Source organism: Calliphora vicina, chromosome 5 (assembly GCF_958450345.1).
Source record: "Calliphora vicina chromosome 5, idCalVici1.1, whole genome shotgun sequence".
NCBI lineage: Eukaryota > Metazoa > Arthropoda > Insecta > Diptera > Calliphoridae > Calliphora > Calliphora vicina.
The window spans coordinates 74,986,535-75,012,791 of record NC_088784.1 but is presented as its reverse complement, the minus strand read 5'-3'; positions in this window follow the sequence as shown (position 1 = coordinate 75,012,791).

Genomic DNA, 26,257 nt, shown 5'->3' with positions numbered 1-26,257 from the left:
GAATGCTTTGGTTAAGTAATCAAATGATGGTGAAACGTAAATCGGTAACCGTTGGTTAAATGGTCCCCGTTAAACAAACCGACAGTTAGTTAATTTCCTGGTTAAAATGAAATAATCGTACATTGTGAAAATGGCCGTTAATCAGTCTAGCTTGAGAACTCAAACAGGCAGGTTGTGTATCGTTTTTTTATCGCACAATTTAAGAATCAGCGTTGCCAGAAAACAATTTTTCCCAACTTTTTTTAAAATGTGTGATGAATATGAAATGATTTTTTTTTCTTTAAATTATTATGACAAACCAGAATGCTTGGTTTGCCAACGTGCGTTATCACGCACTAAAAAACATGACATGCAAAGGCATTATCTCGCATATCACAAGGAATATGAAAGTATTACTGGTGATGCAAGAGAAGCCCTCATTATTAATCTTAAGAAAACTTTTTATGAAAAAATGATTGCTTATTCTAGTACATCAAACTCTGAACAAGACATTGAAAAGTTTTTTTTTTAAAAAGAAAGGCATATTTTGTTGTTGCTACGTTTCTTGCTATACGTTGCCGTCCTTTTGACGATGGCGTGTTTTTCAAAGAGCTTAGCAATGACGTTTTAAAATGCTTTGGCGAAAAGTCTGAAGAGATGCGGAAAATTATAAATGACATTCCCCTGTCCGCTCGAACAATTATTCGACGGACTGAGCATATCAGTGCATTTATCTTTTCAAACATTAAGAAAAAAATGCTTAATTGCAAATTTTTTTTCCATATGCCTAGATGAATGCACTGATCTAAACGATATATCTCAGCTAATTATTTGTGTAAGAACTGTCAATGAAAATTTTGAAGTCCACGAAGAAATGTTTTCCCTATATGGCTTACACAACAATGTAAGAGGAAAACTTATTTATGATATAGTAAATGAAACAGTTATTTATTTTACTGATAAGAGTAAGCTTTCCTTTGTATGCACTGATGGTGCCAATGTAATGTTCGGTAAAAAGAAGGTTTTGCAGGACATTTGCTGAAAAGTAATTTAAATATATATGTTTTTCATTGCATTATTCACCAACAGGCATTATTTGCAAAAAATTTAAATGTAATGAGTACAACGAAAATTGTGGTTCAAATTGTGAACAAAATTCGAGGTGGTCATAACGCCTTAAATCATAGAAAGTTCAAAGATTTTCTTGACCTCGTACATGCTGAATATGGTGATTTGGTTATGCATACAGAAGTAAGGTGGTTAAGCAAAGGACGTTGTCTTCAAATGCTATTTCGCCTTCGCTCGGAAGTTATTTCGTTTTTGATGAAAATACAACAAATGAAACCGAAGCATTGTCGGAGCATTTGAAAGACAAAGCCTTTTTTATTAGATTTTGCGTTTTTGACAGACATTACTGAATTTGTTAATCAACTTAACCTCGAGTTGCAAGGAAAAACATAAACAATTTTCGACTTGTTCTCTGCAGTAAAGCAATTTATTAGTAAAATTGAAATTTTAATGCAAAACCTTAAAGACAATAATTTGACAAGCTTAAAAAGAACATTTGAAATCCATAGCGAAGTTCCAAATATAAATGACAAACTAAAGGAGTATGTAAATGTGATTCAATCATTAGTGCTTAATTACAACAATCGTTTTAATGATTTTTAAAAAGAGACCTAGGACATGCCCGTGTTAAAATGACTAGTCACATGGCTGTTGAAGTAACTAGCTCCCACCCTAAAGGATGGGTAAAATCACTAGTTCGGTACTGTCTCCTCGAACTGCTGGGTTATTTTTGACTTTGTTTTTTTTTTGTTTGTGTTCAATTGTAATTGAAACGCGTGTATTTGCTATGTTTCGTTCAAAAACCAACCAACAACAATGCTTAATGAATTTCTAAAAAAAATTTTAAACAATTGTTGTATGGCATGAACATCACTGCTATACTACCTATTTCACGAGTATGGCGAGCAAAATACATGAAACATACAGTACGATATCTAAAATATTTCTCTTTTTCATATAATAAAATATACAATGAAGCAGACATTTTCTGGTTAAACATATACATACATACATATTTTACTAAATTATTCGAATAATATTTTTTATTCATTATTCTTTGATGATAAAATTTTCAGCTTTCTAGTTTTATATAAAGTGTTGAAATTAAAAAAAAATATAACAAAACCTAATAAATATAAAACGTCTAAAATATGTTTCTAAAACTTTTGATTTTGACTCAATTGTAATTTATTGCATGTATATGGCAACCAAACCGAACGAAATCAACGATCATAATTATCAATTAATTAAATACTTCCTATTAAGCGTTTTATTTTTAAATAGTTGGCATCACTTCATACCATATTTATGTACACTAGTAAATACTGTATCTACTGTACGTGAGCAGTGACAACGAGTAAAGTAAATGGAAAACAAAGCAAGACAAACAAAAATGAACACAAGTACAGCAAAAACCGGTACGACTACAGCAAATGTAGTTAGTATATGTTTGGTGTTCGGGAAATAAACATTGTACGAGTGCATTTGTAGCAAAGAATAACATATCTATTCTAAAAATAGCGGCAGCAGCAGTTGTACCAAAAATAGTTTATTGTGCTTAATTTACAATCGATAATTTTGTAATTTGTTTATAAATATTTCATTGTGTTGTGGTGGTGTTTAATAATTCGAAAACATACATAAATATCTAATTTGTTTATGAAAAAATGGAAGCTGATGAAGTAATTATAATTTATTATTTGAAATTAAAGAAAATGTGTTTAATAAATATCGCTCATTTGCGACAAGACTGTCATAACCAGGGCTACCAGATAGATTTAATGAAAAACCGGCAAAACTTTCGAAAAATTACGGAAAAAAAATTAAGGGAAAGGAATAATTTCTATGCAGAACAAGTAAGAAAGTATAGTCGGTCAATATGATATCCTACACCGAGAAGTTTTTTTTATTTAGATACAATATTTTTAAGAGATCTCTCAGTTAAAGTGATTTTCGGAAGTGGTTATTATATTTTAGCTATGACTAATTATGGACCGATCGTCACAAAATTTGATAGTAAATAAAACTTATTTGTGTTGAATTAGGTTTGGATATATCTGTAACTAAAGCTATATATAGATGGTTGTCAGTTCTGGCAATTTACTGACAATGAAAAATTACACAGGGCAACAAAATCGAAAAAATTTTGGAGGCTTTTTAAAACACTACACAATTTTGATGTATTGTGGTTCCAGTAGTACAAAAATGGTCAAATTTTTTAATTCTATGGATAAATTTTTATTTAAAATTTTTTTTTCTAAAATTGTGAATTTTGTTAGATTTTTCTCCACATAATTTATGATAACTCAAAAAGGGTTAGCCCGATATTATTGAAGTAAACTTAGAAAAGTTCAAATTTACATTGCCTTTAATCTGTTAATATATTGCATTTTAATCGGTTCAGTAGTTTCGGAGTTATAATACCAAATTGAAGCAAAAAATATTTTTTTACGTAAAAATAGCTAAATTTTGTGTTTTAAAAATCACATCAAAAATCGAAAACGACAGAACTTGTTCAGGTTTATTACTTTGTCGCAAAGCCGCATATAATAGCAACAAAATGAGATATCGAAGATAAAAATCGATTGATTCTTTTCGAATTTATTCACAATTAAGTGAATACGCTCATTTTCACAAAATTTAACTTTTTTGTTTGATATACATGAAATTGAGTAGTTAATGTTCTTCTTTCGATTGATTGAATATTGAAAACATATGTACAAATTTTCACATATATATTGCGTTTCAATCGGCTCAGTAGTTTCGGAGTTATAAAAACAATTTCAAGTAAAAAATATATTTTTTATGTGAAAATATAAAATTTTTTTGTTTTAAAAAAATCATGAAAAATCGAAAACGGCAGAAATTGTTTAAATTTATTTCTTTATTGCAAAGCCACATGTAATAGGAACAAAATGAGTTATCGATCATAAAATTCGATATTTTAACAGATATTTTAGTAAATGATCCTAAATGATTTTAGTAAATGATCCTCTTGTCGCCAATGAGCTATGTATATAGTCCATAATCTTCAATATGCATTTACTTATTTCTTTAATGTTCTTTGTTTTAGCCAATAGTTTTGAATCATTTTGAATTTAGTCAAAAACTTCTCAGCGGCGAATATGTTTTAAGTACAAGAGGTGGCAGAAGTAGAGTTTGGCTAATCTATTCCAGAATAGCTGATCGATATGGTAATGAAATTAAAGATTTTGTCTTTTGCAAAACGTGTGAGAAAGTTCTCAGATATAACAGTAAGTCAACGTCAAATTTGGTAAAACACAAATGCTATATTTTACAAAAGAAAATGGTGGAGAGTATGATTACACAAAACAAAAACGTTATCGAAAACGAAACAGAAAGCGAAAATGAAACAACAATGCTGGAAGTGATTGAAAATCCCCACAATAATAAACTAACGAAATTAATAACGAAATGGATAATACAAGATTGCAGGGCATACAATTTGATAGAGAATGATGATCTGAAGGCTGTTTTCCAAGAGGTAGCAAATCTCGGTTCAAAATATGGTTGCGACATAGATGTTGACAAATTTTTGCCGAGTTCAAAAGCGGTGGCGAAAAATATGACCGAAATCTATGAGCAGTGTTTTGAAAGAGTTAAGGAGGAAATAATTACGATTAAAGAGAATGGCTTTGGCTTAACTACGTGTATTTGGACCGATAACTTCATGCAGAAAAGCTATATAGTTTTGACAATACATTTTCTGTTAAATGGTATTTTGACGTCACGTTTGCTGGGACTAAGGTTAATGGAAGGCGAAAAGAGTACCAGTAAGTATTACTACATATATGTATATTTTCCAATTTCTTCTAAATTAAAAAAATGAAAGTTTGTGCTTTTACTTGTATTCAAAGAGCTGAACAAATATTAGTCCAATGCATGACACAACAATATAAGGTACTCTCAGTAGAACATAAATTATCTATTATACAATTCTTGTAACGTCAAACAAAAGAAAAAAATCAAAGTTTGACGTTATAGGGCTAAATATGGAGAACTCTCACTAGCGATTCTACCTTCTACAATTATTGTATCATGAGTCCAATGGAGTTACTTCGAAACTCGGCTGTGCCGAATCTTATATACCCTTCACCAAATTATACTTCAAAATAAAAATTTTAAATATTTTTAGGTAAACGGAATTTATTTTTTTTCCAGTTGTTTTTTTTAATTTTTTGGCAAAAATTTTTTTTCCAATTGTTTTTTTATTTTTTTAAAAAAAATTTAGTTTTTTAATTTTTTGGTGAAAAAAATTTGGGTTACAAAATATTTTTTCCGATTTTAACCCATTGTAGGTCCAACTTACTAAAGTCTTATATACGTAGTTCCAAAGGTTTTTGAAATATCTATCATTAGATATCCATATTGTCTATATTAATGAATTAGTAATCCAGATATAAGTCAAAAATCGAGGTTGTTCTGGGTTTTTCCTCATATTCTAGGCATTTGTGGACCGATTTTCCTGATTTTAAATAGGAAACTTCTCGAAGCATGTCTGACAGAATTATTGAAGATTTGGATACCGAAGATCTGGAGTCTTAAGAAAATTGATTTCAACAGACAGACAGATGGACATGGATTAATCGACTCCGCTATCTTCAAGTATCCAGAATATATATACTTTATAGGGTCGGAAAATTATATTGTGGAAATTACAAACGGAATGACAAACTTTGAATAGGAAAAATTTGAAAAGGGAAAAACTCCCGGGGAATTTTTATTCATAATTGGCTGGTTTTTTTTATTTTTTGGAAAAAAATTTTTTTCGAACTGTTTTTTTTTCTTAGAAATTTTAAAAATTTTTTTGTTTTGTTTTTTTAATATTTAGCAAGAAAAAAATCGGGTTAAAAAATATTTTTCCGATTTTGACCCATTGTAGGTCCAACTTACTATAGTCTTATATACGTCATTGCAAAGGTCTTTGAAATATCTATCATTAAATATCCATATTGTCTATATTAATGACTTAGTAATCCAGATATAGGTAAACAAATAGGTCAAAAATCGAGGTTGTCCTAGTTTTAAAATAGCGACATCGATTTTAAATAGCGACAGAGCAGGAAGATTTCCGGAGATATTGATGTATGAATCGTGTATGTAAGTTATTTGGAGTCTTCGGAAAGTTGATTTCAACAGACAGGCGGACATGGCTTAGTCGACTCCACTATCTATAAGGATCTAGAATATATATACTTTATAGGGTCGGAAATGAAAAATGTGGAAATTACAAACGGAATGACAAACTTATATATACCCTTCTCACGAAGGTGAAGGGTATAAAAAGGTTTTTCGGGGTGTAATCCCCAATTAGTTCGGTATATTGGACTACTAGTGACAAAATATCTCTTAGACAAAATTTGCAGATATATATTTGTTGAAACTATGAACATAATTCATATAACTCCTTAAATAATACAACTTGAATATTTGTTTATTTCCAGGTCAAAACATCTATGAAAATATTGAAACGATTCTCAAGGATTTTAACTGTAAACTTTCCAATAAAACCATAATAGTAACAAATCCAGACAATGATATAACTAAAGCTTTCCAGGATACTCAAACTCTACCATGTATAAGTCATTTACTTAATAATGCATTGCAGAAAGCCGTCGAAGAAGTCCCTGAGGTGGCAGAACTTCTTAGAGCTTGTGTAAAATTAGTAAACTATTTTAAGAAGTCCACACTAAACGCCTCATTGAGTGACTCATTGACAAGCTATTCCCCTAATAAATGGAATATTATATATAAAATGCTACGATCGATAGAAAATAACTGGAGTGAAATTCTGTACAGTAAAAATAATTGCCCACAAATTGAAACCATAAATCTAAACCATTTAAAGGCTGTGATTAAAACTCTTCAGCCCTTTGAAGAAGCCCTAGAAACCTGGGAAGAGGAAAATTCTTCCACTTTACATTTGGTGCTGGTGTATTTGCATGAATTAAATAAATCCTGTGATACAAATGACAGCGAGTTCAAAGATTTCGATTTCATTGAGAGTCTTAAGGAAAATCTACGATTTTATTTAGACACAATAGTGTCGAAAAATATTACATTACTTCATAAACTGGCACTTTTCCTTTATCCTCCCACAAATAAGCTGTTGCAGTTCAGGGATAAGGAGAAGAAATGTATCGAGGACGAATGTGTACGTCTAATGAAATGCTTCAAAAGCGAAACAAAACCCATAATTAAAAAAGAGATTGAAACTGAAACAATTACGTCGTCACCGGTGAGCAAGCGCAGGAAATTGTTTTCCGATTTTGTGGAACCTGAAACAAGTAGTGATCCCAATGTACAGATAATGCAAGAAATACAATTTTACAAAAATACACGTGTTTTAAACAGTGCTGACTTTGATGTGTTTAATTGGTGGGAGCTGCAAAAGAATAACTTTCCTCTGCTCTATAAATTAAGTTGTTGCGTGTTGTCAACACCGGCTTCCAGGGCTGCATCACAGCGAATTTTATCAGCTGCGTCCCACTTATTAGGCGAAAAAACCTACGAATCGTTATCAAAAGAAACGGAATTAGAGCAAATTATGTTCATAAATTCAAATGCAGAACGATATGAACTCGGCAGTAATATGTAATTTTTTTTGTTTAATTTAGATAAACGCCTAACTCATTTTTCAAAAACCTAAGTGCTGAAACTAGGAAAAAAACTCATACAATAAAATTACTCAAAAATAAGCACACACACACAAGTGTTGCTTTTGTTCTACATACATTCTCTCTTTTGTTCTACATACATTTGACAACTGAGTTAGGTCTTTGACAGCAGAGTTTACGATCTATGTGCACTAAGCTATGACGTAGAATTCATTTAAAAAACTGTTTGAATTATTAAAAAAAAACTATATGAAATCAAAATTTTTTAAAGTAGTTCTTTTTAGTTGCTCTATGTATATTTCTCTATAATTTTTATATTAAGTTTAATATTTAAAACACAATAGATTTGTTAAAAACAAATCTATGTAGATTTTATATAATATAAATATCGGTAAATATGTATATAACACATGGCCAACACTAATTCAAAAACTTTATTCACAAATATTTTGTGATTTGTCCATAGAAAAAACCAAAATATTGAAATATGTTTTATTTAGTGGTTACTATTATTTTTGAAAAATATTTGCCATGTGTGGCCCTATATTTAGAATACATACAAATAACTATTTAAGATATGAAAATATTTAATATACATATTTTTAATAAATATTAATAAATAGAAAGATAAAAACAAAGTATTTACATTTATTTAAGGGCCTATCTTCAGCAAATTTAGGGTCTGGACCTAAAAACTGTTTTTCGATCGTGTTTCTGATTTAGGGGTAAATAAACATACATTTTTAAACAAATTTATATCCGATTTGTCAGCAATTTACATATTTTTAAATATTGGGAAAAATTTGAGACCTTTGGGGGCATCGAAAAGTGCAAAATAAGGGCCAGCCTAATGTATATATTATTAATTTTGTATTATTCTTCATTGTCATCAAAGAATAATAACAAGTGAAACGCTGTCAAAAAAAACCTAAGTCGGTTGTCAAAAAAAACCTAACTATATGAATGTATTAGTAATATATTGTTTATATGTATTGGTGAAAAAACCACTTTCACCACACTCCTCAAACACACATAGTTGTAAAAAAGCGACCTTAAAAATTATAACAAAATTTTAATACAATTAAATTTAAAAATTCGAACAATTCTCAAATTATTTATTTTATATTTGATCTGGAAAGGTTTTATAAATAGATTTTTCATCTTTTTATTCAATAATTTCTGAAAAAATAAAACTTATTTGAATTTTGTATTAATTTTCAATACGAAATTTTACAAATATGTTTTTTTCAGTTTTAATTTCAACACCCAAAAATTGAACGTCAAAAAAAATAAAAAAAATATATTTTTCGTTTGTGCAAAATATGCATGTTTCGGTTAATTTAATGGTTTAAATGTGTAGAAAAAAATTAAAAAATTGTGTGTGCTTGTGAAAGTGTGTGTTAGAATTGAAATTTTATCGCAATTTTCAATAAAAAGTTTCTCTCTCAAGTGTGTTGAATTCACATACTACTTGTATGTGAGAAGAGAGAGAGGTTGTTGTTGTAGAAAAAGAGAGAGCCTTCCCTTCTTGTTATTCTTTGTTTTCTAGTTTTATATCATTGTAGAATTAGCAAGGTACAATTATTAGAAAGTATGTTCTCAATTATATATTCCCTATAACGTCAAACAAAAGAAAATTAAAAAATATAAAAAGGAAATGTCAAAAAAAAAATAATTGAATTTAAATTTTTATTACAAAAATTTACTAACTATTAAAGGAAAACTATATATTTTTAATAAGTGTGTACAATTTCACTTAAAACGTAACAAATTTAAAAATATCGCGGTAGCAAATTAAAAAAAGTTAAGTTAAGTGATACATAGTTTGACGTTTTAGGGGTGAACATTGGAAACTCTCTCTAATAATTGTACCTGGTAACTGATTGGTTTTATATCAAGTGTCGAAATTAAAAAAAAAATAAATAAAAGAGCTATATTCTATATACATATATAATCTTATATACCCCATAAAAATTTTAAATATTTTTTTTCAACGTTGTTTTTTTAATTCTTTGGGAAAATTTTTTTTTTAAATTTAAATTTTTTTTTTGTTTTTTCAATTTTTTTTTAATATTTAGCGAAAAAAAATTTTGGTGAACAAAAATTCGGGTTAAAAAATATTTTTCCAATTTTTACCCATTGTAGGTCTAACTTACTATGATCTTATACACGTCGTTGCAAAGGTCTTTGAAATATCTATCATTAGATATCAACATTGTCGATATTAATGACTTAGTAATCCAGATATAGGTCAAAAATCGAGGTTGTCCTGGTTTTTTCCTTATATCTCAGCCATTTGTGGACCGATTTTAAATATTGATTTATGAATCGCGTATGTAAGTTATTTGGGGGCTTCAGCAGACAGACGGACATGGCTTAATCGACTCCGCTATCTATTAGGATCCAGAATAATATTCTTTATAGGGTCGGAAAATTATATTGTGGAAATTACAAACGCAATGACAAACTTATATGTATATACCCTTCTCACGAAGGTGAAGGGTATAATAAGAAACATCCTAACGATTTTGCATGTCAGCAATGAAGCTTTGCCAATACTTTGAATAAATTTATATTGTACCTAAAAAAGTTTCAAAATAAAAGCTTAACATTTTAAAAAATCCAGCATTTTTAAGTCATACATATGTATGTATATGGCAATCAAACCGAACGAACTCAATGATCATAATTGCAAATTAATGAAATACTTATTATTAAATAGTTGACATCACTGTATACAGAATATATGTATGTACCAAGGTATATTTAATATGTATACGTATGGTTGCATGTTATACTTTGGTATATACGCTACTACTTACTGTACCTACTGTACAAGAGAAATGACAACGAGTAGAGTAAATGGCAAACAAAGCAAAACAAACAAAAATATACACAAGTACAACAAAAACCGGTACGAATACAGCAAATATAGTTAGTGTATGTTTGATGTTCGGGAAATAAACATTGTACGAGTGCATCTGTACCAAAGAATAACATATCTACTCTAAAAATATCAGCAGCAATAAATAGATACTTTGTAGTTGCAGCCAAAAGAGTGAATAATTTGCAATCGATAATACTGTAATTTGTTTACATTTTTATTGTGTTGTAGTGGTGTTTAATAATTCGAATACATACCTAGTGTTTAAAAACATGGAAGCTGACGATGTAAGTATACAATTTTTAATTAAATAAATAAAGTGGTCTTTATTTAAGAGTGGATTTGAGGTCTACTATAGACAAGTTAAAGTATATTTTTGACGTTAACAGCAGAAGCTGTTTTAACTAATTTAACAATAGCATCAGATGATCTTCGCCACTTTAGTGTTTGACTATGATTATGGGCCAATGTGTTTAATATATGGTAACGCTCATTTGCGCTAGGAGTAGGGTTCCTAATATCCTTAATATTTTCATTGCCGGGAATTTTTATACCCTACACCACCACAGTGGGGAGGGTATAATGCGTGCAGATGTTTGTAACGCCCAAAAATATTAGTCTAACAACCTGGCTGGCTGTCTGTCCATGTAAACCTTGTGCGCAGAGTACAGGTCGATCAAATTGACCCAAGGACCAAGCCTATTGAAACTGGCTGAAATCGGTCCATTATTTCACCTAGCCCCCATACATAAATGCTTAATTTATAAGTTTTATATATACAAAATTCATGTCACCAAATTTTGTTAAGATCGGTACATAATTAATCATAGCCATATATCCCATATAGACCCGCTTCCGAAAATCACTTTAACGTGCATAAATCGCTTAAAAATTTTGGTATACACACACAATTCAACATAGTTCACTTTCATATAGACATGAATTACACGACCTTATTTCATGCTGATCGGTCCATAATTCGTCATAGCTCCCATATAAGGCCCACTTCTGAAACTCAACAAGAGTTTGCAAAATCAAATCAATTTCAAAACCTTTGTGAGCAGCAGTATGACCCCTTTCACACTAGGCAATTTATTTGCGCAAGTCTCTTGCTCAACAACAAAACAGCATGCAAAATTTTCTTCCCCTTAACCCGACATTACCTCTGGCATCAACAAACACAAGAGACTTGCGCAACTAAATTGCCTAATGTGAAAGGGGTCATACTGCTGCTCACAAAGGTTTGGAAATTGATTTGATTTTGCAAACTCTTGTTGAGTTTGACATCAATCTTCATGGAGTAATGCATCAAATTCTTCAAACTTTTTCAATCTTTTTTGGGTGGCCTGGGCGATCTTTGTCTTTCGTGTCAAAATCACCACTTTTGAACCGCACAAACCATCACTCGCACGTTGAAACCGATGGAACACATTCACCATAAGTTTCGTGTGCTTCAGCGGCACTCTTCACCTTCGCGAGAAGGGTATATAAATGTTTGTTATTCCGTTTGCAATTTCCACAATATATTTTTCTGATCCTATAAAGTATACATATATATTCTGGATCCTTATAGATAGCGGTGTCGATTAAGCCATTTCAGTCTGTCTCTCTGTTGAAATCAATATTCTGAAGACCCCAGATATCTTCGGGATCCAAAACTTCAATAATTCGGTCAGACATGCTTTCCAGAAGTTTCCTATTTAAAATCAGCAAAATCGGTCCACAAATGGCTGAGATATGAGGAAAAAACCAGGTCAACCTCGATTTTTGACCTATATCTGGATTACTAAGTCATTAATATAGACAATATGGATATCTAATGATAGATATTTCAAAGACCTTTAAAAAGACCTATAAAAAAATTAAAAAACCAAACATTTTTAAAATTTATAAAAAAATATTTTTAAATTTAAAAATTTTAAAATAACAATTTGAAAAAAATGTTTTTTCCAAAAAATTAAAACAATTTTGGAAAAAAAATAACCTAAAAAGATTTAAAATTTGTATTTTGAAGTATAATTTGGTGTAGGGTATATAAGATTCGGCACAGCCGAATATAGCTCTCTTAATTGTTTGAAATTAAAGAAGTAACGCAAAACTTCCCGCATATGACGCTTTGTTGGTACAAATTTCTACATTTTCGAAGCAAAAATAAACTTTTTTGTTTAACTACAATTGGGATATTCACACGGTCTACTATTTGGTCATATTGTCAGAATGTCATAAAGTCCTAATATATTAGATAGTTTAAAAAAATATTGTTGTGTTTCAAACAAAAATGTTCTAAACTAAGACAGTGAGGCCTCGATTATTCGTGATTATCCGGGAAAGAAAAACAAAATATTTTTTGATCGTTTTAAATTTGTTTGCATCGATTAACCGTAATTACCTCTATTATCCGGGATTATAAGCATAATTTTTTTTCGATTATTTTTGAACAATCAACCACAAACAGGCATTTTTTGGAAGTGTTTACTTGAGAGCATTTTGGCTTGCCATAGTGGAAAATAGAATGGCACAAGGTCTCAATGGAGAGACTAACCACATTAGTTTGCGTTAATAAGTGCAAGGCATTAGTTATTGGAAAACGTGCTAGTGCAAGGGCTTTAAAAAATGTCCATGAAATTTCCGTAATGCCAATACAAAAGCTTAGGTAACTCAGCAAATATTTTTAGAATGGTTTAACAATAATTTTGTTCCAGAAGTGAGAGAGCATTTTAAGAAAATCGGTATAAAAGATGATAGTAAAATCATTCTGCTATTAAACAAGAGCCCAGCACATCTAGATGTGCAGGATTACAATGCTGAAAACGTTATTGTGAAATTTTTTCCACCAAATTGGACGACTTTGATCCAACCGATGGATCAGGGTACAATGTGGAGCATTAAATGTCATTATCGAAAAACTATATGTATTAAAAACCTACTCAAATTTGGTACTCCTTTAACCGGGAAAAAATTGATTATCCAGAATGCTCTCGGTCCCGACCATTACGGATAATCGAGGTGTCAATGTAACACTATTTGAACTATTTTTATTGTTTTGTCATAAAATAATATCTTTTTTGTTTAAAACATAACAACAAGATTAGGACATTATGACTAATAGCAGACCATGTGAATACCCCAAATGTTCAATAACTAAGTGATAATAAATGACAGATATGTAACCTTCAAAATTACATATTAATTATTAAAAACAAAAACCGCATTCAAAAGTTACGCAATCTATTGTAAATCCCGTATTTTAAGTCATAAACCCAATATTTTCTAAGAAAACCGAAAAATTTCAGGTAGGTATTTATTTTGACGATTTTGTACCAAATATACATATGTTGCTGGCAACAGTGAGCACGAAACCTAAAATATTTCTCTCTCTCTTTCATTCTGCACATTTCTCCATACCTACATAGTGTAACATATAATAAAATATACAAAGAATCGCAATGTATTGTATTGCAATGACGGTCATATATAAGATTTGTTATAGTGTAATTATTAGTATTATTTTCTTCTCTATACAGTGTACTGCAAGTATAAATACTGCAGATGTAGGTAGCAGTGTCAATTTAGTGTTTGTTAAATACACATGTGTATTTCAGCTTAATTTTGTTGTGAAGTTAAACAATTATTTCTTCAGGAAAATGGATAAAAACGATGTAATTCTATTGGGGTATTCACACGGTCTGCTATTAGTCATAATGTCCTAATATATTATAATAGTTGTTGTTGTGTTTTAAACAAAACCAGTATTATTTTCAATAGTCTCATTAGTTTAGAACTTTTTTTGTTTGAAACACAACAAAATTTTGTTTAAACTATCATAATTAATGTATTAGGACATTATGACCAAATAGTAGACCGTGTGAATAGCCCATATAGTATGTTAATAAATTAATAAAAATTGCATACTAACATTTATTTTAATGTTCTTTAGTCAACAGCTACATTGAGTACATATAATCGAGACGAAATATCGGATAAAATTCGTAGTGGTGAGCTGGTGTTTCGTGAAAGAGACCGTAAAAGCAAAAGCAGATTATGGGAAGTCTTTACTAAACTGGAGGATCGGTATGGTGTAGAATTCCTTGGCTATGTCAGCTGCCTTGTATGTGGAAATATTTTTCGTTTCTTATCCTCAAATTTAGTAAAACACAAGTGTTATACGAATAAATTTCTACATGATGAATTGAAGAGTTCATTTTCGATAATAGAATTAGAAACGCCTAAATTAGAAACTTCGAGTACGTGTTCTGAGTTGGAATTTTTCGCAAATGCCAACGATAATCTAACGGAATTGATAACGAAATGCCTAATAAAAAAATGCCGATCGTATGCTTTGATGCAGGATGATGGTTTGAAGGCAATATTTAAAGAGTTTTTAACGTTCGGATCAAAATTCGGTACTAACATTGATATGGACAAATTACTGCCGACTTCGTTAGCAGTTGCCAGAAATGTGTCGGAAATTCACGATCAATGCTTGAAGAGAGTGAAGACAGAAATATCAGCGTTTACAGAGAGAGGTTATGGCTTAGCTGCCGCTGTTTGGTGTGATCAATTTGTAAAGAAAAGTTATATAGCCTTAACAATACATTTTTTAAAGAATGGATCATTAACGTTTCGTTTGCTGGGATTAAGATCTATAGATGACTTGAAGTGTTCAAGTAAGTATAAATATATTAAGCAAATAAAATTATTCCGTTTTTTGGAAACTCTAGGTCCATTATTATAGAAAATTCAAAAAAGTACCCATGAGAATAAAGAAAAAGTACCATGAAGTATCCGCTTGAATTTTCACTCACTTAGGACCATATACGCTTAATTTCATATTTCTATGTCCATTATTACAGAAAATTCAAAAAGTACCATTAGAATATAGAAAAAGTACCAAAAAGCAGGCACTTGTGTATTCCCACTCACTCGGTTCCATATAAGCTTAATTTCATGTATTTAGGTTCTTTGGTGGAGAACAAAAGTACCAGCAGAATAAAGAAAAAGTACCATGAAGTATCCGCTTGAATTTTCACTCACTTAGAACCATATACGCTTAATTTCATATTTCTATGTCCATTATTACAGAAAATTTAAAAAGTACCATTAGAATATAGAAAAAGTAACAAAAAGCAGCCACCTACTCGGGTCCATGTAAGCTTTATTTCATGTTTCTGGTTTCATTGGTGAATAAATTACAAAAGGTACCATTAGAATAAAGAAAAAGTAACAAAAAGTCTGCCCTAGAATTCTCACTCACTTAGGACCATATATGCTTAATTTCATGTTTCTAAGTCTATTGTTATAGAGTCTATGTTACAGATCAGTTCTTACATTTTGGTACCTAAATATTATCCCCTATTTCTAACACTAATTTCATTGAGCCACATATCAGCTATCTTTAATGTCGATAAGTGATTTAAAAGTGGCATAATGTTTTCAAATAACAGTGCTGTAAAACTGTAACATATCTGTGCACTCATAAAAAAAATTGAGTAATCCGTACTTAAATCAATCCGGAGCGGTGTCAATAGTAGGGTAAGTACGGATTTTCTTAAACCGAGTACATAATACTTGATTCAAGTACGGATTCATCAAGCCCAAAAATCTTAATTTTAGCTCTCTCTAAGTACGGCCGAGATTGAATTAATCTTAAAATGAGCTTGTTTCAAGAATTCTAAACTTGTTTTAAGCACGAATTCATACTTGATATAATCCAAAAATCGGATTGATTTAAGAATGTCCGAGATTGAATTAATCCCAAAATGAGCTTGTTTCAAGAATTCTAAACTAGATTTAAGCACGAATTCGTACTTGATATAATCCAAAAATAGGATTGTTTTAAGCCCGAATTCGTACTTGATGTAAGCCAAACTAAGATTGATTTAAGAAAAACACATTATTTTTTATTTTTAATAAATTTTATTTTATTTTGTTTTTTTTTTAATTTAAATTTAATACAATTTAACAATTATTACCTTGCTTAAAACTCGTTTGCCACGGAAGTCATCTTCTTCAATTAGCCAGTTGTCAACTTTGGATTCAACAGAAATTGTGTCGTCATCGACGCCAAACTATACAATAAGATTAAGATTTGTTAAATTATATTTGCAAAAATCTGTATTATTAAATTCTTACCTGAATTTAATGCCCATGGGCATTATTAAATAAAAGCTTTCAGTCGATTTGATCGTAAGTTGGTAACGCTGTATTCGATTTCGAATATTCAGTTAAGCTGGCCACACACGGATGATTTGTGAGTCCGATTTGTTCATGTTCAACTTGTTAATGGGGCTGTGCGCGAACAAAATCACAAGTAATTGAAAATTTTCAATCACAAATCAGGCGAACAAATCATTCCGTGTGTGGCCAGCTTTAAGGAACATTGTAGAAAGTACACCACAGATGGCGTATGTATTAGAAACCTCTAGACAGTTAAAAGAGAAATCTAGAGTGCATATGGCAGTGTTATAAATAGTAGCAGAGGTTGCAGTCGTTAGTGAGTTTATCAGAGACGCTTTTCGAATAAACATCAACTAAGTGCCTTAAAGTGTGTTGTGTTTTTCAAGTAAATTCGTGTACATTATAAATTGTGTCTGTATTTCTGAGAATTTATAAACGTGTATAAAAAACATTGAGTAGCTATTTAATTATGTTGTTGTTGTACATTTTAAATAAATAAAGAGTTGTTACAATTTTCAAACTACTAAACGGCTTTTATTTGCAATCAAAAGTATCCGGTTTATTTAAAGGAAATAAACCAGCGTTTTGAAAAGGGTAAAGCGTAACAATATTAAAAAAGTACCATTAGGAGAAAAGTACCAATTTCCCTTTTCCTCCTTGAGCACCCACAAGTATGAAATTTAAAAATATTCCATTTTGCCAAAATTGTTTATGCTACAGTCATGTCTCAAACGATTAAAATCTGTGTTAATGTGCCCAAGAAAAAATATGTTTTAAAAAAAGTACCAAACTGTTTACCCGGATTTGGCCCAATATAAACCTTGGCACTCGAGTTCCAAATAACAACCTGTTAGTTAATTTTTGTATGAATCCAGGAACCAATGTTAAAAAAATGATGAAAATTGGCTTAATAATATCAAATAAAATGTATTTTACCGATTTTATCCCCTTTTTGGAACCTTTTGTATCCTGTTCCTGTATTTTTGTATCGTGGTGGGAGCTCAAATTATAGAAAAAACTTATTTTATGAAAAAGTACCAAAAATAAACACCAGTTTTATCCCTTAAAATTTCAAAAAAGTACCAAACTTATATTTTTTATTTTTTGATAAGTAAAGAATACGATTTAAATTTTGTTTCTATGATTATTGGTTTACCAGATACATAGGGTGCCAAAAAGGTACCAACATATAGTTTTTACCCGTTTTCTCCCCTAAAAAGATTCGAATTTCGTAAAAGTACGAAACACCTGCCAGTTTGTTTTTTTTAAATGGAGTAACATGGAATTTTAAGTTTTTTGTATCTTTATTAGTTTTGAAGATATACGGTTACCGAATTTACCCGTTTTTACCCCCTAAACGTTCGAACTTCCAAAAATCCCTTCTTAGTAGATCGTTTTGGGGAGGGGGAATCCACAGTTAAAATTTCATAATTTCATGAATCAGTATCGTTACTCTTTTATTTATATAGATTAACTATTTCTATACGATAAAAGATATATGTACCTATATCCCAGATCCTAATATGTATTGAGCTAAAATAGTCATTTAAAAAGACATCTTCTAGTAAGTCCAATAACTTATTGCTTGTAAACAACTCTCCAATAGATTACTTTTGATGTGTAAAATAACTACTTTCTAAAGTGCTTTAAAAAATAAGGTTTTAATGTGACTACACTCTAGATTACTTAGAGCCACTAAAGTGACAATTGACTTCAGGCTAGTAAATCTGGGTTTCAATTAATGTGGAGGCCATAAAAGATACACTACTTTTGTAATTTATTAACCTGAAAAAATCTCCTTATTTCAAAAACTAAATTTTCATAATTAAATAATACTTTCCATTCCAATTATTATTCTTTTCCAGACCAAAATATCTACGAAAAAGTTGAAGAGATTCTTAGGGAATTTGAATGCAAAGTTTCGAATGAATCAATACTATTAACAAATGGAGACGGCACTGATAGTATCACAGCTTTCCCCAAAAAACAGAATTTACCTTGTATAAGTCTTTTACTAAAAAAAGCTTTAAACAAATCTATGGAAGAAGTCCCCGAGGTGGCAGAACTAACTAGTAATTGCCTTAAATTCGTAAATTTTTTCAAAAATTCACAGCTAAATACCACTCTAAGTCGCTCTTTACCGAGCTATAGCCCCAGACCTTGGAATACTATATATAAAATGCTAATAGCTATAGAAAATAACTGGAGTGAAATCACTACAACTCTGCGATATACCCAGGAAGAAAAACGACTTAAAGTTATAAACCTAAAGCATTTACAGGCTGTGACCAAAACTCTGCAGCCCTTTGAAGAGGCCATAGAATCCTTGGAGGAACACAATTCCCCCACTTTACACTTGGTATTGGTGTATTTACATGAGTTGAAAAAATCTTGTAATACAAATGACAGCAACTTGGACTGGATAAAAAATCTTAAACATAAGTTACTATTCTACTTAGAGTGCATAGAAAAGGATAATATAACAACTCATCATAAATTGGCACTTTTCCTTTATCCACCAACAAATAAGCTCTTGCAGTTTACAGCCAAAGAGAAGAAAAGCATCGAAGGCGAATGTATTCGATTAATGAAATGCTTTATAAATGATGCAAAATCGTTTACTTGTGAGCCAGAATCCAAGCGCCAAAAATTGTTTTCGGATTTTGTGATAACAGAAACGAACCACGATCCCAATGATCTCATTAAGCAGGAGTTACAATTTTATAAAAATACCCGGGCTGTTAACAGTGCAGACTTTGATGTGTTCAGTTGGTGGGAACTGCAAAAATATGTTTTTCCTCTACTCTATAAATTAAGCTCTAACGTATTTGCAACGCCAGCAAGTAGTGCTTCAGTCCAGAAAGTTTGCTCTGCTGCTGGTAGCTTAATACGCGAAAAATTATCAAAATCCGATTCAAATGAAAGCGAGATAGAGAAGATTATGTTTGTAAAATTTAATGCTGAACATCGTGAACTGGATGATGAAGTTTAAGAGCCCATTTGGGATTTGTCGGTTTTTTTGTGGATTTTTTCCTTTGTGCTCTGATTTCAAGGCACAAAATGTTATGTGTAAATACGAAATGGATTTTATTATTATTTCTCTATGTAAAAATAAATATTACCAATAAATGTATTAATAGGATTTACTTTGTACAAATATATTAATAAACAAGTTTATAACAAATTTTCCATCTCTGATTGAAATTCAAATGATTCGTTTTATTCATTTATTGGACAATTGAGATATAGACATTTTTAGTAAGACCAAAATTTAACTTCTTTTAAAAAACTTGTCAACAGCTCAAAGAGAATCCCGCAATTCCTAAAAATTTTAGCGAAAATCTATTTTTTTCAATTTTGCCCACATTTCCTTCGGTGCTGGGAAAATACTTTGGGGATAAATAGAGATCACATCAGGGTTTCCAAGGCTGATTTCCGTTTTCTGATCCCAGCTTTGGGATTTTAGAACATGTGGCCCAAATTCGATATTTTGATAAAAATAGGTCACATTCCGAAAATCGTAGGGGCGACATATTAAAAAAATAGTACATGTTTTTTATACCAAAATATTCTTCGTAAAGATACCTTACAGAAAAATGTAAAATTGTTATATGTCCTTAAAGAAAGTTTATTTTTAATAAAAAAAAAAGTTAAGTTTTGAATATTTAAATTGAAAATCGTTTATATTTAGATCCATTATCGATATTGCTCTTAAATCTTTTGTATGTTATTCGTAATTTGGTTGTCAACTAACAAATAAAATTCGATTTCAGCGGGCATATAACTAGGAAATTATCATAAATAATAATGTTTTTCCAAGAACTAGCCAAGCGTTTTCAAAAATATAAAAATCTTTGAAAACGGATGGGTGTTTCGTGTTTAAAAATTTTACATTTCGAAAGTACCCTACTTAATTATAACCATATATATATATTTTTACTCAAAATAATTGTTTCAATTTTAATTACTGCACCATGCACCATTGACTTATAAATCAGCTGTTTACTTTGTAGCGTCTTCTTTAAAATAATTCAGTAGCTGCCACACGAATACAACTGCAGCCTGCAGAATTTGTGTTCGGGTAGTCGTGTAGCCCGTTGTCTTGAATCTGTTTAATGCATTACTTTTGTTTTTGTATTTTCAAATAACAATTGAATGAGTTGAAACAAGTTTCATGAGTACTCAGACGAATATCTGCACAGAGAAAACAGATTCGTGATAGCAACCGAATTTGTTGCCAATCGAATGATTCGGTTGCACACATAGAATTTTTCGGTTCCATCATCAGAAAGTCAGTTGAAAAAGAAGAATTTCGTCTGAAGCAATCAAAATTTTGTTACCGCTTCTAAAATATTGTAGCTACAACTGTAAAATTCGGTTACTAATGTAGAATCATACGATTGGCAACAAATTCGGTTGCTATCACGAATCTGTTTTCTCTGTGTGATATTCACTATTGTTATGTTATACACACGAACATTTGTAGTTGATTCGTTTGTACCTATTCTGTATTCTACATGTTTTACCCATTTCATTTTTAATTCTCTTTCGTTAATGTTGTGGTAGACACTCATTCGCTGTGTGTTTGTTTTGTAAAAAAAAATACACAGCGAATGAGTGTCATAAACATAAAAATATGCAGTGTCTTTCATAAGTATTCGAATCTTGCCCAACAGCAAAAAAACATGCGAAGAGTACTAACGAGGAATAATATGCACGGTGGAGTTCCAAGGAAAAAATTGTATTGTAAAAGTGAAGCCTTGATTTTGTAAAAGTCATGTCGGGACTTTTAAGATAAACATATTGACTTCGACATAAACAAGTAAGAGAGCTATATTCGGCTGTGCCGAATCTTATATACCCTTCACCAAATTTACTTCAAAATAAAATTTTTAAATATTTTTAGGTGAACAAATTTTTTTTTTTGCAGTTTTTTCATTTTTTGGAAAAAAAAATTTTTCGAATTGCTTTTTAATTATTTTAAATTTTTTTTTTTTAAATTTTAAAAAAAAAAATTTTTTTATAATTTTTTTTGGAAAAAAAAAAAATCCGGTTAAAAAATATTTTTACCGATTTTGACCCATTGTAGGTCCAAGCTATTATGGTCTTATTTAAGTCGTTGCAAAGGTCTTTGAAATATCTATCCTTAGATATCCATATTGTCTATATTAATGACTTAGTAATCCAGATATAGGTCAAAAATCTATGTTTTCCTGGTTTTTTCCTCATATCTCAGCCATTTGTGGACCGATTTTGCTGATTTTAAATAGCAAACTTCTCGAAAGCATGTCTAACAGAATTATTGAAGATTTGGATCCCGAAGATATCAGGGGTCTTCAGAAAATTGATTTCAACAGACAGACAGAAAGACGGACATGGCTTAATCGACTCCGCTATCCATAAGGATCCAGAATATATACTTTATAGGGTCGGAAATGAAAAATGTAGAAATTACAAACCGAATGACAAACTTATATATACCCTTCTCACGAAGGTAAGGGTATAAAAACGGTGAAAATAAAAAAAAAATAAAATTTGTTTGGCAAAGTCGGTCGTTATATAGTGCTCCAGTGTTAGAAACATAAAATCAACTATAATGAATGGCTTCAGCTTCGGAAAAAATTTCCCTGGAATATTTTTTTTAGAAATTTTCGGGATATTATTGTCGGGAATTTCTTTATACGTTTTCTTCTTAGAGTTATAATATTCATATTTGCTCAGATAAACCCAAAATTGCTGCTGAATATGAAGTTCCTAAGTACTTAGTAGTAATCCCTAAAAACAATTGCTGTCATAAAGAATCAATAATTCCTGTTCTTTTCCATACTTTTGTAAGCTAATTTTTCACACTTTTTTTGCAAAAAATCTCATAATTATGTGAGACACTGTAGATAAACGCACTATGCATAAAAATACTTACACATTCTGTATCTACATTAGGATGGTTCCATTTGAATGAAGATGAAAAAAATTTTTGATGGATGTTCGCACTAGAACTATTGTTAACCCTTTAATGCATGATTTTTACTTTTATTTTTCTATAAAGTATCAAATATTTAGTTGATTTTTATCTATATTTCCTTTAGCTTTAGTTTGACTTAGATTTTCTTTAAATTAAACTTATCGTACTCCATTTGATTTTGCTGAAGGAGAATCTGAATTAGTATCAAGCTTATATTCGTCTAAAATTAGGTGGATATGCATTTAAGGGTTAAATTTTGTTTAAAAATTAATTTAAACTTCGAACTTCCTTTTAAGCAAATAACTCAATTGGTAGTGGTAGAGCAAATCAATTTGATACATTTGCACTTTGCACCTAAACCTAAAGCTTTATTTTAAAAGTTTAAAAACACATAAATTAGGAGGTAAACAATTTTATTTTTAAAATAAATTATTGAACATTTTGTTGGTCTTGTAAAAATGGGGCCCTCCTACTGTTCAAGTATAATAAATCGTTCAGTTCTCTCTCTCTCTGAGTTGTTTTACCCAAATGACGCACATACTTTTATAACAACAGAATGAATACAGCAAATTTAGTCAGTGACAATTGGGTGTTTGGAAAATAGACATTAAATTGTTTGAAGCAGCAGCTACTGTAACAAATATCTGTACACTTATCAACTCAACAAAGTATTTGTGTTGAGATTTGAAGTATTTTGAGGAAAATGCAAGACGATGTAAATAATTAACGAAATTATAATAAATATTCACTATAATATCTTTGTATCTGTTTTGTATTTTCTTTAGTCTACAATATTTATGGATAGTAGTCATCCGCTTAGAATTGTTGATAGAATAAAGAACGGTGAGCTTGTTTTACGCGCTAAAAACACTAGAAGCAAATGTTGGACTATTTTTGCCGCAATAGAGGATCGGAATGGTGAAGAAGTTAAAGGTTTTGTCTTCTGCCGAATGTGTAAAAAAGTTTTCCTTTTTAACCATGGCTCAACTTCAAATTTATTAAGACACGGCTGCTACGTATACACATATAAACCGAAAAGTCCGATAATAGATGCTGAAACGTCAAAGCTAGAAAATTCATATAGTATGAATTTTGAAGTCGAAGATGTCGAAGACTCCAGCAATAAGTTGACAAAATTGTTAACAAAGTGGTTAATAAAATATTGCAAACCCTATGGTTTTATACAGGATAATGGTTTAAAGGCCGTATTTGAAGAGTTTGTACAGTTCGGTGCTAAATTCGGAACTAGTGTTGATATTGAGAAATTACTGCCATGTTCTAAAGCTGTTGAGAGTGATATGAACGAAATGTATGAGGAGTGTTTACAGAGAGTGCAGACGGAAATTGCTTCAATTAAAAATAATGGTTTTGGCTTAGCAACAGATAGTTGGACCGACATATTCTCAAAGAAGAACTATATAACATTGACAATGCATTTTTTGAAAAATGGTGAATCAAAGTTTCGTTTGCTGGGTTTAAGATCAATGGAAGGCGAAAAGTTCACAAGTAAGTACCTATTGTTTATAAAATCGTTTTGTATTATAAGCAGGGAGCTTAAAAAACCAGCCAAATACTTATATGTACTTTACAGTGTCCCTTACAATTAAATTTTTTTAAATGCTGAAACGGTACCCGCTGAAAACTTTCGTAATAACCTAAAATACCACCAAAAAAAAATTTTTTAACGGCAGTTCCAATTTAAAATTTTTAAAAATTTTGTTAAACAAATTTCAGAATTTTTTGATCATCACATGGAGATTTATTGACAACATAATAGGGAATAAAAATATGAAAAAAGTATGATAATACCTCCTATAGTCTTTCAGAACCTGCAATTTAAATTTTACGATTTTCGAGAAAAACTAATTTGTTGGCCATATTTTTGCGAATGGGCCGAATTTCCTTACTGTTATGATTTTTAAGTAAAGCCAATTCAGAATATTATAGTCCAGGTAATTTTAAATATAGTCTGAAAGTTTTCCTAACATCGGAAAACGTTAACCCTTAAATCATGAAGGTCAAATGTCAAATTTTTCAATATTTGGAAAGATAGCGAAATATTTTATATTTTTGGGCCGATTTTGATGAAAGTAAAGAAAAATATAACATGAAGTCTAGTATTTAAAATAACAGCACAAAAATGGAAATTAACCCTTAATAGCACTTGGAGTCCAAATAAGCTGAACTTTTAAAATCACGAAAAACACAGTCATTTGTAACTATTTTTATACGATATTCACAAAAATCAGTGCCGGTATTATATTGGTGGTGGGTAGGTACATATATAATATTCGCCACAACCTTATTATTCTATATTTCTTTTGTTTTTGTATTTTCAAATAACAATTGAATGAGTTGAAACAACTTTTAGAATTACTTATGCGATTTTCTGATATTCAGTATTGTTATGTTATGCACACGAACATTTGTAGTTGATTCGATTAACATGTGTTACACATTTCATTTTGGACTCTCTTTCGTTAATTTTGTGGTAGACACTCATTCGCTGCAAGTTTGTTTTGTAAAAAAAAAACGATTCGTATACTACATACCAGCGGGAAAATGGTGCAGTAAAGAGGCCTTCCTAAAGGCCTTATTTTGCAGACACAAGGACACCCAGCCGCATTGAAAAATCGTTTAAATTTTACACAGCGTGTCATTGTGAGTCGAATGCATATTCAAAGGTCTTCCGTTGAAGGTCTATAAGGAGTCTACATAGGAGTCTGATGGTAAGCCATTAAAGATGGAAAACATTCTTAATGAATTCAGCATAACACAATAAATGAACTTTAAAGTATCATGTGTGTAGTTTTATATGTACACTCAAAAAAAAGTCTACTTACACCCTTTGATTTAGGAATTTTAGAGAGTTCGTAAAGAAAATTAAAAAAAAAATGTTTATCTCAATAATTAAGTCATTAATAAATAAGTTTATTTATAAAATAAAAAATTAATTACATAATTTGCTTAACAAACAAAAGTCTCTGTAATAGAGGGTGTTATTTCGGCCAATGCTCGAATAAGAACGGTTTTTCATATTTTCGTACAAATTTTTCCAAATGGTTTAAGTCTGGTGATTGGGGTGGCATAATAAAGATGCCAGTCTCGAACAATGTGCGCAGTATGCTTAGGGTCGTTATCTTGAAAATCCATTGATTTCCCAGGCCCAAGCTATCAACAGATGCCTTAAAATTTTGTTTCAATATGTTTTAATATTCTTAGAGGTCCACTCGAGATGACGCCATGGCATCCCAAACCATAATGATGCCTCCATCATGTTTGACTGTGAGTATAATATTCTTTGGATCAAGTGTAGTGTTTGGTTTTCTCCAAACTTTGGATTGGCCATCATTTCCGACTTTCGTAGGTAAATATAACTTGATTCCAAAAATCCATACCCTTGTCCATATGAGCTTTAGCAAGTTTACGATTCTTCGCTGAAATAATTAGTTTTTTGCGTGTTTACAGTTGTTCGTGGAGTAACAATTTTATTGTAACATTTTTCGATGGGTTCCGCCAATTTTCAGGCGCTTATTTTAGGATCCTGGT